This window comes from Halichoerus grypus, chromosome 4 (genome assembly GCF_964656455.1).
Source record: "Halichoerus grypus chromosome 4, mHalGry1.hap1.1, whole genome shotgun sequence".
NCBI lineage: Eukaryota > Metazoa > Chordata > Mammalia > Carnivora > Phocidae > Halichoerus > Halichoerus grypus.
The window spans coordinates 182,265,038-182,281,571 of NC_135715.1; the positions used below are offsets into that span (position 1 = coordinate 182,265,038).

At 39.8% G+C, this 16,534-nt stretch overlaps 1 protein-coding gene across 10 annotated transcripts in view; it reads left to right on the forward strand.

Annotated features, from left to right (window-relative positions):
- The window catches only part of RHBDD1 (rhomboid domain containing 1), a 683,913-nt gene that overhangs the window by 568,291 nt on the left and 99,088 nt on the right, over positions 1-16,534 (forward strand). The window contains exon 2 of one of the 10 annotated variants that reach the window (XM_078071379.1): positions 13,350-13,450. The exons of the other annotated variants lie outside the window; for them this stretch is intronic. The gene's annotated coding sequence lies outside the window, so the exon portion shown is untranslated. The remainder of the gene's footprint in view (positions 1-13,349; positions 13,451-16,534) is intronic. 10 annotated transcript variants of the gene reach the window in all.

Here is a 16,534-nt window from a genome sequence, read left to right on the forward strand (position 1 = left end):
AATTCCATGATCTTTCTTTTTTTTTAAAGATTTTATTTATCTGACAGAGAGAGACAGAACACAAGCAGGGTGAGTGGGAGAGGGAGAAGCAGGCTTCCCACTGAGCAGGGAGCCCGATGTGGGGCTCGATCCCAGGACCCTGGAACCATGACCTGAGCTGAAGGCAGACGCTTAACGACTGAGCCACTCAGGCGCCCCTCCATGATCTTTCTTAATAGCCTTTAAGAAGGCTATCAGGTTGAAGGAACCTCTTAATTTCTTTCCTCCTTCTTTCCTTTCCTTTTTTTTTTTTTTTTTTTGTAGGTGAATCTAAATGATTCATTGTCTCAAAGTTTAGTCAGAAGTGTTCAAGTGACAACATTTTATTAAATGTAGAGAGTAATCTTATTTTCAATGAAAAACAAAGGCAAGGAGTATGTTTTGAAAGTCAGTAATTAGATGTATTCTTTTAAAAACAACCTTATATAAACAAAAGACAAATTTTAGACCATACATTTTTCCTTCTGTGATTGCATTTTTCATCCAGTGTCCAAGTTTAGACACTTAGTTTATGGCTTTAAGAGGGCTTTGCCTTATTTATGCAGAAGTTGGCTCTTGTACTCCCATCCTTAGCTGGGTGTGCTCTTCTTTCTCTGGTGATAGCATGGCCATAGCAGACCTTTGCTACCATTTATATACACAGCATGTTTTGGTTCTCCCATGGGCTAGAGTGCTGTACCAGGAGACAATGAGAGTTAGTAATGCTTGAAATAGACTAGAATCTGCTTGCTAGCCCTTTGCAAGTGTAGTGGTTTGGGTAGCGTTTTGAAAACAAAGGAAAGTAGGTTAACTGTGGTATCGGGATAGCTTATTCAAGAACAAGAGATTTACTGGAAGTCTATGGATAAGCTCAGGGAATAGACAGAAAAGCAAACAACCAAGCCTTGGTAAAGGGTAATAGCTAGGTGAGCTCTCAAGGGTTGGGTAGACTTGGTGGGCTTGGACAGTACTTTAAGTTTAAAGCTCTATCCACTCCAGATGTTGTTGGTCTTAGTGTCTCTGCACAAGTTTTAGATTCCAGGGAGAGAGTTATTATGTCAGCTCTGGTCACTATCACCCTTGAGTCAGTGTGGGAAAGGGCACCTTTGATTGTTGGTCCTTCCCAGGACCATATCCAGTGAGGGTGGGAGGCAGCTTCCTGTTCCTGAAAGAATGAGGTATTGTTGCTGCTGGGCAGGCCAAAACTCCAAGCTGCCCCCACCACCCAGTGATTAGTGGACGTCCTATGTGCTTTGTGGGAACATGAACAGCATCTCTGAAGTCAGCCATGCTCATCTCCCTCTTGACTAGTTCTTGTGCTGGGAGGATTTCAGTCACGTACATAATTCACTAACAGTTCTTACACAGAGATTAAGTGGGGGGATGGCTATCATTTTTTTCATTAACTTTAGGCAGATAAATGAAGAAATCTGGTGTGGAGCAAAGGTGAGCATGGAATTGCTCGAATCCTCCTGAAGGGAGTGATGGTGGGTGCTGGCATTGCTGCTCCACGTGCGTCTCCTGGTTATGGGCCTACGTCTGAGTGGCTGTCAGTCGGAGAACTTTAATGAGCCCTCATTACACTAAGATGTGTAGTCTGTGAGAGAAGGAACCGGCTTATGATTGATATTGGAAATCATAAGTGCTGATGGATCAGAATTGGAGTTGACACTAATTCACCTCACCATGGAGCAAAAGTCAAGATTATATACAAAATCCAGTAGTTTCATTTTTACCTGTATAAAGATAATCTAATCATTTCTGTTAAGACTGTAACACTTTAAAAAGGTGGAAAAAAATGAAAACCTTGTCATCTGACATATTGAGATTTTTTTAATCCTAAAATGGAGGCTCATTAAATTCTCAAATTATCAGATAATGTTGACAGAAACTCTGGTTTGAGACTTTATTATAAAATTTAATTAAAAAATGATTTCTGCTTTCATATACCTTCCACATACCCCATCATATTGTTTTTAAAATGTATGTATACTTGAATCATATGCAGTTTAAAAATAATGGATCACAGAAAGCCCAGAAAAATGATAATCGGTTACTAAGTTGTAAAAATACTTTAAAGCTATTTAGAATCTTTAATCTTCAGTCTTATTTTAGTTTATTTGTTTACATGGATAAAAGCACTATTATTTCCCAACTTACAATTTTATATATGTAATCTTATTTAATCCTTGCAAAACCAAACGAGCCTGCCTCATGTCCTTTTGCAGGTGAGAAACTGGCAAACAAATTTCTAAGGCATATTGTAGAATTTTTAGCAAAGACCATGCCCTTAACTACTGTCCTATACTGCATACGTTAATATTGCTGCCCCCATGTATCTTTTTGACAAAAAGTATTGGGACATTTCTCCTCCCAAAGCCTATCTGTTTACCCTGTTCCCTGACAACTTCTTTATGTTCGGAAACTGTCCAGATGTGTTGTTATTAGCCATCACCTTGAGCTTGTGTTTGCTGTGAATGTTCCTTCATTGCAACAATATGCCCTGTGAAGCCTTTTGTCCTTTGTGTCTTCTTAGAGTAGCCTGACAGCCTTTCATGTTGAGCTCAGCAAGATTGCTTTTCATTTAACAAAGCTGAGTGTTGCTTTCTAGGTGAAAAATAATTAAATGGTTTTAAAAGATGTATTTGATTAACTGGAAGCTGATGTGTGTAAATTAATTATACCTGTAATGATGTCACAGCCTTGTCTTTTGTTATTAACCAGGTAATTGACCAGAAGTTTGGAAGCTTATTGTAACTGACAGTTAGTGGTTTGACCTTGTATGCTGTCTAGAAGTGAAACATGCACAATGCATGTAAATGCAGTTTTTTTCATTGAGCTGCGTGTATTGTCAGAGCATCTGATCTTGCGTTCTTAGTTTTACTCTTCCCTCTTTGCTGAAATTGGTACACTCAAACTATATATTATACTGATTTCTCTGACGAAAAGCATCTGGCCAAACACAAGTGTGGTCTATGTCCTTGAGTAATTATAATCAGAGATAAACATTGGCACATTAAGGAAATGTGGTCAAGTAAACAACTGCCAAAATTAAAGGAATCTTGATTTTAAATTCCACGTGAAGGAAGGTAAAACAACTTTTGGTAGAGAAGACATAAAGGGGAAAGGTAAGGGCATATTTGATAGGTTGAGAGAGAGAGTTTGTCCCCTCTTACTCTAATTTGTCTGAGAAAGGTCAGGGCACATGGTATTCTAAATCTTTGAGTGATGGGAGCCTCTAGCTTCGGTGAGTTTGGTTAAAAGATAGGATTGTAGGAGTGAAACATGGAGTGAAGTGTGGTAATAATGACTGACAAGCAGCAGTTCTTAAGTTAGCTATCCTGCCTCCCATACACTTGACACTGGCCTTATAGCAGCTCTGCTGGGATGAGACGTAGGCATTCCTGAAATCACCATGCTGTGCAAAATCATGCGGTAAAACCACAGAGTTTACGGTGCAAATAGATGGTGGCAGGAGCAAAACACTCACAAAACTTTGTCAGTGGTACATTTAAAAAAAAAAAAAAAATGGTAGCACAGTTACACATGTTAAGTGGTTAAGACATACAAAAATACTACAATAAATACGGCATGTTGCTTTCCAAAAATCCTGAACTGTGCTAGTGAAAGTGGTTGTCAGGGGATTGCAACTTGTGAATTATTGTCAAGTGGTAGAATAAGGATTATCTGGAATTGGGAGGCAAGTTGTAATTGCAGATGTGAATGGGTATAACTCCTAAAATACTCTCCGAACTTATGTAGCTGGTAGATGTTTGAGGTGTGTGAGTATGTGCATTTGGTGAATTTCTTTGTAGTTTGCTTCAGCTGGGTGCAGTGTTCTGCTTTCATCTAATGCTTTTTGCAGATGAAATCACACATAATCAAATGGGAAATTTGCATTATGCTTCAGTTGTTCCCTGATATATTAATTGCATTTGAACAAATTTGCTTGTTACAAAACAAGCACTATAGCAGAACTGACCAGACTAATTAACTTACACTTCTCTAATACAGTTCAAGCATTTATGCTAACAGCACATGCATGCTGTTTCCTTTCTTAGAAATATCTTCCCTCCTTTTATCTTTCAAAGCCTGGTGCAGGCGAGGAAGCTTCATTAAGGTATTCTCTGAATTGGATTGACTTAACATTTCTATAATTGGCACATATTTGTACATTACTTGCCTATTTCCAAAAAGTGTTGGGTTTAGAAATGACACAAGACACAAGTAAAGGGGGGATAAACAACAAAATGGCTAAGTGGTTCTTAGCAGAAGAAAGCATATCCATTTATTAGGAGAAATTAAGTTTTTTCTAGCTCTGATGGGATTTTGCACAAGGAATAGTAAGTTTGATTGTATAATGTGAAGTTGATTCCTATGTGGCAGTCCCGTGGGGGAGATCGATGTCAAGGCTTCAAATAATATGAAGGTGCATTTCTGTAACAGTCATTCTTCAAAGGCAAAGTGACATGATGTGACCATGCAGCTTTTGGAGATTTGGTAAAACACAGGGCTATAAGTTGGGATAGTGATCCTTTATTCCAGCAATTCTTAAAAGGTAGAAAAGATATTTTTGCTTCTACATGACTTCATTCTCAGATTAAACCTTACTTTGTAGGATAGGACTGCAGGTGTGTGTGTGTGAAAGAATGCCAAGCAGGGTGCATTTCACTGCCCCTCCCCCCCGACCCACCTTTCCAGAGGCCTTCCCAGCAAGGTGCCTGGCCCTGGTGGGAGAAAGTCAGAGAAGGCATGGAGGCTTTTGTTCCTCAGCTTCTCTGTTTGTATAGCATGTATATTCCAAAATGAGAAAAAATGACATTTGGGTTATTGTTACTTTTTTGTTTTTAACTTGATTCTTAAATTGATTTTTTTCTTGTTTCCATTGGCTCTGTGATAATTAACCAAAAGAGGTGGGGTATTTGAATGTTACTTTGTACTACTCTCTTAAATATAGATCTACAAATTGACTTGTATCAAGAAAACAATTAGATTTGATAGAGTAAAAGTTTTCTGTAGTAAGATTTTCTGTGTTTGAAATATTTTCAAAATACATACACATTTTGACATGTTTAGTGGAAGTCACCAACTGCCCTTTCTTGGGAAAGACTATTCTTCAGGCTGAGGTTATGCCCTTCCTAATTTTTTTGGTGGTTAAAGTATCATATCTCTTATTAAAAGACAGTGGGGTGACTTCCTGTTTCAGCTCTGACATTTGTAGAGTTTAGAAGTTGTTACCCTGGTCCTCACAACAGGACAAAGGCTGAACAACCTGAAAATCAAGACTTCTTAGATCCATCAGAGAACTGAGGACATAGGCAAACTCACTCCCAAATCTGAAAAGGCTGATATCGAGAATCATAGACAAATTTGTGTAGGGGAGGAAAAATTTCTGTTCCCTTCTATGCTCCTGGGTTCTCCAGTTGGAGCCCTGTAAACCTGACTGACAAAACACACATCAACAAAAGAAAAACAACTTTATTAGCATTTGGGGGTACACAGAGATGAATAACTCAAAGGGATGGTTAGAACTTGGGCTTATATAGCATCTTAACAAAAGAATAGTACTTTTTTGCATGCATCCCGATGTTTATAGCAGCAATGTCCACAATAGCCAAACTGTGGAAAGAGCCAAGATGTCCATCAACAGATGAATGGATAAAGAAGATGTGGTATATATATACAATGGAATATTATGCAGCCATCAAAAGGAATGAGAGCTTGCCATTTGCAACGACGTGGATGGAACTGGAGGGTATTATGCTGAGCGAAATAAGTCAAACAGAGAAAGACATGTATCATATGACCTCACTGATATGAGGAATTCTTAATCTCAGGAAACAAACTGAGGGTTGCTGGAGTGGGGGGTGGGGTGGGAGGGATGGGGTGACTGGGTTATGGTCACTGGGGAGGGTATGTGCTCTGGTAAGCGCTGTGAACTGTGCAAGACTGTTGAATCTCAGATCTGTACCTCTGAAACAAATAATGCAATATATGTTAAGAAAGAAAAAAAGAAGAAGAAGAATGTAGCAGGAGGGGAAGAATGAAGGGGGGGAAATCGGAGGGGGAGAAGAACCATGAGAGACGATGGACTCTGAAAAACAAACTGAGGGTTCTAGAGGGGAGGGGGTTGGGAGGATGGGTTAGCCTGGTGATGGGTATTGGGGAGGGCACGTTCTGCATGGAGCACTGGGTGTTATGCACAAACAATGAATCATGGAACACTATATCTAAAACTAATGATGTAATGTATGGGGATTAACATAACAATAAAAAAATTTTAAAAAAAAGAATAGTACTTTTTTGGAGAAGTGACAAGACAAAAAGGACTTTGAGTTTCTATAGGAGGCATATATGTGGGGGAACTAATGAAAGATACAGACTAGTTAGTAAAGTTTGTTATGTAGATTCCACAGGTGGCAGATCAAAGGTTGTCCCTAGTGATTAACTTTTGTCCTTCCTGGTAGATAGGGACGGGAACACCTGTAAATTCGTGTCCTGCTGTTAGGTAAATGAGAGGGCAAAGACCTTTACTTATATCTGCTTCTTCTCAGTTGCCTTCAGCTCAGAAAAAATGGTTATGCCAGGTAACATATATTGGTGGCATATTCTGCTACCCTGTGATTAGCTTACCTGGATCTGGGTCCACTGAAGGTAGTAACTAGTAGGACCATTTAAATGGTAATTTCAGTGACTTTCTGGAGCCTAAGTGTAGGCTACTTTGAGAGTTAAAAACACTCAACTTTTCTGCAGAGACAAACCTGACTCATAACTTCATTTGAAGAACAGGGACTCTGGAGCTAGATTTTATTGTGGTTAAAATTTCTGCTCATCTATAAAATGGGGAAATAATAATAATAATACCTGTAATAAAGTTTAGAGGACTGAATGAGACACGTGAAATAACAAAACTAAGACCATTTAGTAATGAGTTTGGTATCTTTATCCAAAGGAAAACAATCCATGGATTTGGGGGCAGGCAATATAATACTCAACAAGCAGTGGATCACTCTTCCCTGGGGATTTTGGGCAAGAGAGAATGGTATAGGATATTAGAAGAGGCAATGTGGAAACAGGGTATGGTTGCCTAGGGGGTGAGGGATTTCCTTATGAGGCTGGCAGGTCCTGTTTTCTAGAGTAAGATGAGCTACCTAAAACCAAAAATGGAGGATTGGTATTAGTGTTTAGATTTCCTTGACAGTGAGGCCTTTCTTGTAAGTATAGACTGACTACAGTTTAGGTTTGTGATATGGGCTGGGCCATTGGTATGGCCTCCATCTGTGGGTCCAGATCTATGAATTAACTTTATCAGATAATAGCACACATGTAAGGTTTGAGAGCAGTACTACCAAAGATGAACTAGTAATACGTGTGTGTAATGGTAGGCAGTGATTTGACTTTTCTTTTAGACCTGTATTTTAGAAAAACTATCAATCAGTGGAAAATGAGTATTTCTGTTTTAAGTCATTAAAACAATAGCTAAGATTTAATGAGTGTTTACTGTGTGCTTGACAGTATTTTAAAAACTTTGATGTTTTCAGTCATTTAATATTTACAAGAATCCTAGGATCATGTTTAGCTATTGTACTTACAACCCCGTTTTACGTAGCGGGAAGCTGAGGCTTACTTTAGGTGACTTGCGTAAGTTCTCACAGCACTTAATGCTAACGCCAGTCTGTGGGACCAATTTGGACTCTGGAGCGTGTGCTCTCAATCCCCAAGATACACTGAAAACATGGAGTTTGGAGAAAATGATAATAGGTTCTGGTGACATCCTATTGACAGTGGTGGGCCATCCATTCTGAGAGCAGTGTGGGACATGAGTGCTGTGGTCAGGGAGCCTGTCAGTGAGGAGCCTGGATGAGAGCTGGGCTCTGCGACTGAGGAGGAATTGAATGGGTTGGGAGGTATGGGGGGGCGGGGGAATGTGTCCTGGGTCCGGGAGTGATGCCAGCAGGGCCCTGCCCACATGCCCTTCATGCATTCTGACAGACTTCTAGCCTCCAAGACCTGCAGTTCTTTGCCTGAGTGCTTTCTCTGGCCCCTGTCGCTTGCTTTGCCTGCTGTGGCAAGCCACAAGTGACAGGGACTTAAGGCAGACCCTCAGCCCTTTGGGTGATAGCACTGGGGCATATCTATACTAGCTCCCAGATTTCCCAGTGAAATTAAGCCCCAGGCACCCATCATGATGGCTTGCTTGATAATGCACACAGTTTTGGCTGTTTTGCCTTCCCTGTTTTGCTTTCCCACTCCTCTACTAGTCAGTTGCCTCCTAAATAAATTACCATAAATCCCAAGTGTGTCACCTCCAAAATAAATTACTTGCACAGAGACCCTTGTCTTAGCATCTGCTTCTTGGTGAAGCCCAAACAATGTATAATAATACCAAAACAAACTGCTGTAATCATCAAGAGTGTGCTAATTAAATCCTCATAGCAACCCCTTTTACAGATGGGGAAACCAAGGCTTGGATTGATGAGCTAGTTTGCTCAGGGTGACTAACATAGCTAATAAACAGAACAGCTGGGTGATCTGATCTAAGGCAACCCTCGTAACCACCGCTTTTGCTGAGCAAAGACCTAGAGACAAGCATGACCTGATCGGGAAAGTAGGCACAGAAGAGTAATAGAAAATAAGGTCAAGTACTCAGTGTTTTAAGTTTAATAATTACAGGGGCCTAAGGGGAGGGTCTCTTGTTCTGCCATTACAAAGCTGCACAAAGAGGTTCTTCCTTTTAGTGGTTGCTTGGGTTGGATTTATGAAATCAGAAGGCCCCCACATTATCTAGACTTTGGCACGTTGGTGATTTTCCAGAGTTAGGAAAGTGCAGGGAGGAACAAGGCCTGACCGCCCTTCTCAGGGGCCACCATCCTGGTCTTGCACATGCATGTGCACGATTCTGGGCAGGTTTATAGTGGAGGGGACCTTTACACTGTCCCCCTTTCCTGATGATCTTATCCCTGAGAAATCTAAGGCAAGGTGACTTAAGAGGCCCTGTGTCTGTGTATGATTTTCTGAGCAGCCCTCCCCGATTCCACTGAAATTGTTTGAAAGCCATCCAGCAAATGGGCAGCGGTAATGGAGTAGAAGGATCTGTGTGCATAAAAGGACTCCTGCTTACTACAGAATCATGTTCTGCAAAAGCAGGGTAATTCTGTAGAACTATTTTGTGTTTCTCTAAATCTACATCCTTTATCACCCTGTGGGGGTGAAGCACTGTTGCTTCTCTCATTATGTGCATGGAATAATCAGAGCAACTTTTGTTTTTTTAAGATTTATTTATTTTAGAGAGGGGAGGCAGGGAGAGGGAGAGAGAGTCTCAAGCAGACTCTGCTGAGTGTGGAGCCCGACATGACACTTGATCCCATGACCCCGAGATCCCGACCTGAGCCAAAACCAAGAGTTGGGTGCTCAACCGACTGCACCACCCAGGCGCCCCAGAGCAACTTCTTATCTCGTTGGAAACAAGAAACAGTTGTATGCACTTTGTCTTTTTCTTTCTCTGAGCCTAATTCTGCCTCGCCTATGGTAGATGGTCAGTATGTTGTTTGTTGACTGATCGCATAGGTGACCTTGTTAAAATTTAGCCTCTTCCAGGCTGAGAAGGAGTTAAACTTTCTTCTGCCAGGCCGAATGGATGGATTTCTCCCTGTGTGTGCATCTCTGTGTCTCTTTCTCCATCTGTATATCAGTCTCCGTGTTTGATGCGTGTGTTTGGGGAAGATAGATCATTCTTATGACTAGACTCATACTTTCTGAGCTTTATGTGCCACAAAGCAGCTTGATGATCCAACTCAGCCTGAAGAAACGGCCCATTCCAGAGGCTGGTGTTCTTGGACACTCAGAACCCCAAAGCAAGGAGCAGACCTAGGCTGAGTAAAACCAGGACAGCTAGCAGAAGTTGGGGACAGAGTGCTATCTCATCAAGAATAGTTTCTCTGGTTCCTTTTATTTATTTATTTATTTTTTTTTTAAGATTTTATTTATTTGACAGAGAGAGACAGAGAGAGAGGGAACACAAGCACGGGGAGTGGGAAAGGGAGAAGCAGGCTTCCCGCCGAGCAGGGAGCCCGATGCGGGGCTCGATCCCAGGACCCTGAGATCATGACCTGAGCTGAAGGCAGTCGCTTAACCAACTGAGCCACCCAGGTGCCCCTCTCTGGTTCCTTTTAATCTTCACTATGCTTTTGACCTGAAGTTTTCAAATTGCTGGGGGGAATCCCCAGAATATTGCTCAGCATGACCAAGGCTTTGTCTTTTCCTTTCACTTTGACAAAATCCCTGGTTCCTTGGAATGTATGGTGAATCTTAATTTCCTCTATTCTGTGTAAATAAATTGGCACCCATAGCTCTTCTGTTGTTACTGTTCTTGAAACTATTTTAAAGCATTTCCTAAATCTGAAGTTCCTTTCCTGAGTCTTTTGCCTTTATGTGAAGCCAGCTCATTGTTCCCCAAAGCAGAGACTTTTCCACAAGTTTGATGACATGTGGCCCCATGATAGAGCCAGAGGAGACAATGATCTTGATTCTCTCATTCCTAGAAGGGCTTGGCCTAGTTCTGCAGCCTCAGCCCAAGTACTACTTCAAGAGTTATCTCTTGACCAAGATCACTGAGTCAGATGGGACAGTGGAGGAGCTCCGGGCTCTGGTAGACAGTGAGAGCAGGACAGACACCCAGTAACCCATCAAGATAATCCATGATCACCAACACTTTCAGCCCTGGGTGAAGCCTTTTCCCATCCTCAGTCAGTCCCTAGTGAAGTAGAAAAACTTGGTTTTTGTTGTGATAGTGTTGGTGGCTTTCTGTGTTTTCTTGTTTTATCTTTTACTTCTTCAGCCTTTCTGTCCTCTTTCTTAATGGTGGGGCCGGGATGGAAGCTGATGTCTTCTTTTTAAACTTGTGTACTTTCTACTGCACCATATTCCCTCTTAGGTGAAGCTGATGGAACCTTTGCCTTAAGCACTCTGAATCTTATCACTTCCTGAATATTAAGAATCCACAGGAAAGAACAGATTATCAGGTCCTGACCTGACAGTTTCTTTTGGTGATTCCATTTATTGCAGTGGGCATGTATTTCTGTGGCTCAGAGTAGATGATTGTATTATTTGAAATCACTTTCCCATCTTTAATTGAAACTACTCTTTTCATAGCTACCACCTAGCTCTGCCTCAGTTATTTTTGTGTGTATAAAATAAATTTTATTAAAATATCTGCGTGCAGCGGCTCCAGAAATTCTGATGGCTCTAGAATTTCTGTATCTAAGGGTCTCAGAAGTAGAAATCTGATTGGAAGTGGGGTGCAGGTTTGGGGGCTAGTAACTAGGGGATGCCTTGAAGCTGTGTTTTATAGCAAGCATGCTGTTTTTAATTAGATTTATGTTAATTTAAGGGGGGATGATCATGAAGATTAACTTTCTCCGCCAGTGAACACTGTCTCCATATTTCTGAACTATGCAAGTCTTACCCATTTTTTTTTCCAATCTTGCTAACATTCCCTTCTGCCCTCAGCAACTTTACGGTTTAAGCCCCAGAATTTCTTCACATTGGTTTGTTTTCTAGGAATTTTACTTTAAGATGCCTTTTACTTCTTTTGAAGTGTTAAAAACATAATTGTCTCCTTATAATAATTTTTTTAAAGAGACATTGTATTTCAGTGACCCTCATTGTTGAAAGCAATATCTAACTTAAAATGTATTGCTCTGCCTTATTGCTCTTGGTGAGATCTTTTCATAAAAGGAAGCCCTTTGCTAAATGGTTAAGTATTGAAATCTTCACACTTTTATTCACTTTTTCCTCATTATTACTTAAATTAGTTCTAATAAAACTTTACACCATGTAAGTAGCGATTGAACTAAATATTAAACATTGTTTTATTCCCTTTTCGTACTTTTAAAAAGTTCTCCCAAACTTGAGTTTACCCTCCCAAGAAGGGTTTATGTGAAAGAAAGGTAGCTGGCATTTTCAGAGTTCCTAGGGTAGTGAGTTAAGTTAAAAAATATTGGTTATGAAGCAGAACTTTGAACTATTTTCTGGCCTGCCTCTAGATCACAGCCTAGAATTTTCAAAGATTTTTATTTAACCACTTGCAGACCTTGGAGGCATTTGTTATATGCTGTGGACGTGCAGACCTTTGAGGACAGCTTCTCATAGGAAGGGTCACAGTAGTGAGAGAGAGCACCAGATAAGCAGTTCCGCCTGGTGGGAAGGGCTGGATTTGAGTCCTAATAGTCCAGTTTATAAGCACTACCATCTTGGTTTATCTATACGAGAAAAATGGAATTTCTTTCTCTGTCTCATGGTTTCCCACCAAAACTGCTGAAAGGATTTCTATCAAATTGGGCAGTTGTGTTTGGAATGGGCAGACTTAAAATGCAAGCTATGGGACGTGTGGGAAATTTGCTTTGGCGACCTCTGGTGATGAGAGCGCCCCAAGCGTTACTGTCCATCTGTGGAGATGGCCACTAACTAAGCACCTTGGACAGAGAAAGCCGAGGGCTGAAGTTTGAACATCCCCAGAAAGTCTCAAGGGCAGAAGCTACATTGAGCTGCTCCTCATATAGGTAGCTCTAAAGAGTATGCTTCAGCACAGATACCGGGACAGTTAGGTGATTTTCTTGGCAAGTGCTGGGTAGACCAGCTAGAGGATAACATGGAACTAAGTTTGTGTTCAGACATTTGTGAGAATTATATGAAACAAATTAGATATAAATACTTTGAAAACTATAAATAAATGTGTTAGATATTAGTTATTATTGTGGAAGTATGTAAATATTATAAGACTTTGAATCCTAGGCTGAAATGCTTCAAGTTGATCAGGTATGAGGGTAAAAATTTAATATCTGCTAACATCGGTAGGGTGCTTGTTAGGTTTCAGGTATAGTCCTGCATGGATGACAAGTATTAACTCATCAACAACTCTATGAGGCAAGTCTTATTATTATTTAGTATATATTTTATAAATGAGGGAACTTAGGCACAGGCTGACTGAGAATTTGACCAAGATCATACAATTCCAAGCAGTTGAGTCAGAATTTGAATGCAGGCCTTAGGCTTCGGAGTCCATGCTGTTCACTACGACACTCTTCAGTCTTATGAAGATGTTGTAGAGAATGCCGTCATACATAAGAAACAAGATGGATTGGGGGCAGGGGATAATATGATGAGATTGGATTTTCAGCAAATCTAGTCAGGCATCATATAAGTGGATTGGGGGAAGAGTGTCCAGTGATAAGTGTTTGACTTTTGGTGCGGTCTGTCACTGCATAGTATATGCCCTTGTTAATGGTTTCTTACTTATCTGGAACATTTTGTTACTTCTTATGTTGTTTTAGTGGTCTCAAATCCCATCCCCCTCAGAGGTCAAGGATTCTGCCTTGATATTCATACTCAAGGCAGGCTATTCTAAACAACATTTCGGCAGTGTCTTATTAAGGTATGCAAAATCTTACATTTGTTTTCATTGGGAGAGATGGTAGATGAGGGAAAAGAGGAAGGAGGAAGTCTTGTGTCTTAAAAACTCTATGTCTGGTAGCTTAAAGTCAAAACGATTTAGCCCGTTGGCATTCGGGAGATAGTCTAATGGTTATATCGAGCCATGTAAGACAATTTCTTATGTGGTTGTAATGATGAAGCGTATGAGGGTGGAGAACCATTGAATGGGTTCTGAAGTCTCAGAAGCCCTCAAAAGGGAAAAGTGCTTTCAATTCCCAGTTTCTTCTGGAAGAGTCCAAGTTGTGGATATTTCTGTGAGTAGGATGCAATTACTGAGAGTGTCATAATGTTCATGACTAGATCCCCATTACCTTCTTAATATAATTTGATTCCTGTTTTCATTTTTTATTCATGAAGTCAATTTTCATTCACTTGAGTGTTTTCATTTCTTTAGATCTCTGTGCCTTTAATATGAAATAGGAAAACAGAGTCCTACTCTGATTCTTTGACCTTAACATTATTGTGGTTCATGAAGCCACTTAGATCCAGATGGCTAGAAGAAATTTGTCATTTATGTGCAACTTGCCATTAAACAATTATGGTACTCTGACAAAGATTCCACCCAGGACCCCCAGGACTCCCCATTTACTAATCAGCCTAGGTGGATGATGCATTCTGGTAAATTGAACATGGGGTAGTGATGTGAAGCCATACCATTTGCTGTTACACTTAATATTTAAATATTAAGTTCTATTTTATTTTTTTTAAAGATTTTATTTATTTGACAGAGAGACACAGCGAGAGAAGGAACACAAGGCAGGGGGAGTGGAGAGGGAGAAGCAGGCTTCCCGCCGAGCAGAGAGCCCGACGCGGGGCTCGATCCCAGGACCCTGGGATCATGACCTGAGCCGAAGGCAGACGCTTAACGACTGAGCCACCCAGGCGCCCGAAATACTAAGTTTTAAAAGCATAATTTACATGTTACTCATATGACTGTGTATTACATTTAACAACCATATATTGCCTATGAGCTACGTAAACTTTTTGGAATTTCATATATTTGAAAAGAGGAAACAAATTACTTTGCAAGTGTTTAGTTAATTATTGTTTTTTGCTAAATGCAAATACATATGACACTGTACCATTTTCTTATTTTCAAAAATATTTTGGAAATGTACATTTTCTAATTGGGTTCTCTCGGGACCTAAGGAAGCTACTACCTTTTAGGACAAATAAAAGTATTCTAAGAAATTTTATTGGAAGAACAAAGAATTTTATTATTTTGTGCCAGACTAAAATGCTCCCATCTATTGGCCCTATAGTAAGAAGTAAAGAAGACAATCTTGTGTTTGGATTAGAAAAGCCATGAATGATAGGATTCCTGAGAGAGTTAGGGAGTGAGAAGAAATGGTTGAGTCCAGTTCATTCCTAGAGAGAGTTCATTCTTAGAGAAAAAAAATGCATTGTGTTTTGTGTATATTTTGACCAAGTTAATGCAGCATTTACAATGTGCTAATTTGTTGCGCAGCTCTCGTAAATTAAAAAGCAGAGGATACTTTTATGTTTAACATAATCTGCTATTTCCATAGCATTTTTGCTTTGTTTGAAGCAATAAAACATACTAACCCTCTGTTTCTTTCAAAATGATTTTACAGTATTTATTGTCAAATGAGTGGGCTGGAGCCTATGCCCCTGCTAGTGAGGTACACTCACATTCACTCTTAACACGTCCCATCCAGGGGCACGGCAGTGCTGAAATCCTGGCAGGTTAACCACAATGATTTCTTTGTGGTTCCGTCTTTCTTTCTGAAGCTTTCTTTTGACCTGAGCTTGTTAAACTGTTTCTCAGAGAGAGAGAGAGAGAGAGAGAGGGAGAGAGAGGGCGTGAGCTTCTCTGTATGGTTTTGCATACCTATCAATATGCGTGTTTATATTATATTTTAAGCAATGAAAATTTAGGCGTTTGCTCAATGTCATTAGTCATTAGGAAAGTCTAAGTCAGTACCACTTCACACCTACTCAGCTTGCTAAAATGAAAAAGGTGGATGAAAACAAGCAGTGTTAAGGATGTGGAGACATTGGAATCCTCATACACCGCTGGAGGGAATACAAAATGATGCCGAAATTTGGAAAACGGTTTGGCATTTCCTCAAAGAGTTAAACATAGAGTTACCATATGACCCAGCAATTCCACTTCTAGGTATCTAAGAGAACTGAAAACGTGTGCCTACCAAAAAAATATATACATGAATATTCCTAGCAACATTATCCATTCGAGTCAAGAAGCAGAGACAACCCAAATGTCCATCAACTGGTGAACGGATGAACACTGTTATTATCAGATGCCCCTTTGGGGATATAGGACATTTTAACTGAAAATTGAGACATTTACCACTCTAGTAAATTCTAATGATGAAGTATTTTGTGCTTTGTAAGTAGAATTGAAAATCACTGTAATTAGATTTTTTCCCCTTTTTATAAAACTCCTTTCTCTCCCCTTTGAGACACATTGGTTTCCCAAGTTAAGATTTCGGTTTCTTTTGTTTGTTTTAGCCACTTAGTTTTTCTTATTACATACCTGTTTAATTTTTAATTTCTTATTAAAAGTAGATATGGCTATTTTTCCTTTCAATATTTCAAGAAGTCTTCCATTTCTCTCTGTCACAACTTTGATATAGTGCTATCTAGTGTGTATTACTACATAATTAAAATGCCATTTTTTAATCAAATAGTTCTGGCAAAACAACCTATTAAATACACTTTACATGGATCAGAGGTTTATTTCTGTAAAGTTGAGATAAATGTTATAAACATTCTTCTAGAACTAAAATGTAAATGGAATAGTATGCATAATGCTATGGGGAAGGTCGCTACAATTGTAGGAAAAATACTTAGAAGATGAACAGATCGTAGTCTTTTCAGTCAGTCTTATTAATTGTATAATGTGGATATATTAAAAAATACTCATTTTGAGTCCTTGGGCAAAGAACTTGTAAGCACTGACTGTATGTCAGTCATTGTACTAGGCTCTGGGTAATTAGTGGTAATCAAAACAAAGTGATTCTGCCCTTGGCCATTTCTGCTG